The following is a 2463-nucleotide window of genomic DNA, read 5'->3' on the forward strand; positions in this document are numbered from 1 at the left end:
CCTCAATTCCTGTGGCTCAAACCCGGCTTACTGCTCTGAGGGAACCACTGGATGAAGCACCAGTCATATCAGGCCCAAGACACACATTGGTACTTCCACCAAATCAGGAAGGACAGGCTCCTCCTCTGCGGCCTGGTCGCCGGCGCATCAGGGAGCGCCCCATCCCACCTGCGCCCACAGTACCTGGTCCCACAGCATCAGAAACTGCACAGCCTGTTTCAGCAGCTGGGTTAGGCACGTTAGTTCTGAACCCAAACATGACTGTGCCAGTGGTGATGGCAGCTTCTGGTACTGCAGCATCCGGTGCAGGCACAGCCCCGCTTCTTCCTGCGTCTGCTGCTCCTCTTCCTACTGTGTCCCGTTTCACTCAGAGGAACAGGGCGGCGGCGGGCTCTGGAGGAGGAGAGTGGAGTCCAAAAAAGGAAGTATGTGAGAAGGGTTACCTTCAACACATGCAGCAAATGTGGGCATCCTAAAACAGCAGAGTTTGGCCACAGTAGATATGGTAATGCCACATTTTGCTCGCGTTCATCCAGTGGAATGTCTCTGGATGAGTGGCTGCGCCAGCAAAAACATCCACAGTAAACACTGTACAATGTTTGGCCTGTATATATTGTATATAAGCAATTTTCTTATGTTTAAATCAACAAGCCTGTCTGTCTTTATGCAGTGCTGTTGAATGTTATTGTATAATTGTACATTGTGTAATATTTGACCTAATATTTGACCTGTATATGTTGTATATATTTTCACATGGGTGAATGGGCTGAATAGTATTTTATAGTCCTGTATGCAGTGTGTGTGTGTGTGTATTCACTTGTATTTGTTTTATATTTGTTCTGATAAATCATATAAACATTTAAGATTCACTCTGATCTTCATCAAAGAAGCTCCCACACAAAAACACGTTGACTGCTCATTGTTCATATTATTAAACCATAAACAGGTAAACATCACAAGTCATTGGACGGGGCATATAAACTAAAAAACATCTGTTGATATTGTAATATATTTAAACATATCTAAACTAAGCTAAATCAATCATTAATTATTTTACGCACGTTGTGGGATTTAAACACTCCAACAACTCTATACATTGTCGCACAGACTACGGGTTCGAGTCCAGCCCATGGCAGATGATTTGTTTCATATTTCACTTAAACTCCTTTATAATGAACAGGAATATTGCCTCAATACCGCTACACGAGACGTTTGTCCGCGCACAGCGGGGCTCCACATTTTCTCAACTTTTTCCCTAAAATCGGACCCCTTCTTATGCTAAGCGAGCGCTCTACCATTTGAGCTAATCCCCCTTGTACAAAGGGTCAATTGCAAGTCAATCAGGACTCACTGCACTACATGAAGTGTACTAGTGAAGTATTGGAAGCATCAGACTTTTAATCTGAGGGTCCAGGGTTCAAGTCCCTGTTTGGGCAGAACACTTTGCACTCCCTCTTGCTTGTACTCCCCTTCCCTCTCTGTTAATGTGCTTGGACAGAGCTCTGTGAACAGCCAGCCTCTTTGTGTCTTGCCCTCCTTGTGCAAGGTGTCAATGGTCGCCTTTTGGGCAACTGTCAAGTCAGCAGTCTTCCTGTGGTTGTGCAGCCTACAGAACTAGACTGAGACCATTTAAAGGCCTTTGCAGGTGTTTTGAGTTCATTATCTGGTTAGAGTGGATCCAGGTGTCTTCAATGTTGAACCTTTTCACATATTCTCATTTCCTGACCTACTGAATGTGGGTTTTCATTGGTTGTCAGTTATAACCATCAAAATTAAAAGAAATAAACACTTGAAAGTAGAATATCATCAAAAGGTTGATTTATTTCATTATTTCATTTAATGACTACAGCTGGAGCAATGCACAGACTGTGGACTTCTCCATAGACTGATCTGTGTAGATAGGACACCAGGATTACTGTCCAAACAAAAGGTTCCACTGAGATTTGAACTCAGATCGCTGGAGTCAGAGTCCAGAGTGCTAACCATTACACCATGGAACCTCCACTATGTGTAAACCTGCCTGGAAGAGAACCAGAGACATGTCTTGTCCACGAGTTTTTATGGCCTTAACCACTAGTCTTAAATTGGAATGTTTATGACACCATCAAGTGATGATCCTGTGTCAGGATGTTGAACAAGGTCACAGCTTTTGCCTTAACATAAGCATCTTGTTTGAAGACAAACTTTGACAAACATTGAAGGCCAGTGTTTGGAGTAGTTGTTTGGTTTCTTCCATTGTACAGATCAGAGCATGCCTCACTGCACTGGACTGCATATATCCAGGGGTGGACTGCATGTGTCCAGGGGTGGACTGCATGTGTCCAGGGGTGGACTGCACATATCCAGGGGAAGCACTGCATATATCCAAGGGTGGCAGTAACAGTATTACAAATACTCAAGTTACTGTAATTAAGTAGTTTTTCTGGGTACTTGTACTTTATTTTTAAGCCAGTACTTTTACTT

At 43.5% G+C, this 2463-nt stretch overlaps 1 non-coding gene across 1 annotated transcript; it reads right to left on the bottom strand.

The window, feature by feature from the left end:
- Positions 1–1928: 1928 nt before the first annotated feature.
- On the bottom strand, positions 1929–2000 carry trnaq-cug (transfer RNA glutamine (anticodon CUG)). The gene has a single exon. It is a non-coding gene; the product is annotated as a tRNA-Gln (tRNA).
- Positions 2001–2463: the final 463 nt, after the last annotated feature.

This window comes from Parambassis ranga, unplaced genomic scaffold (genome assembly GCF_900634625.1).
Source record: "Parambassis ranga unplaced genomic scaffold, fParRan2.1 scaffold_21_arrow_ctg1, whole genome shotgun sequence".
Lineage (NCBI taxonomy): Eukaryota > Metazoa > Chordata > Actinopteri > Ambassidae > Parambassis > Parambassis ranga.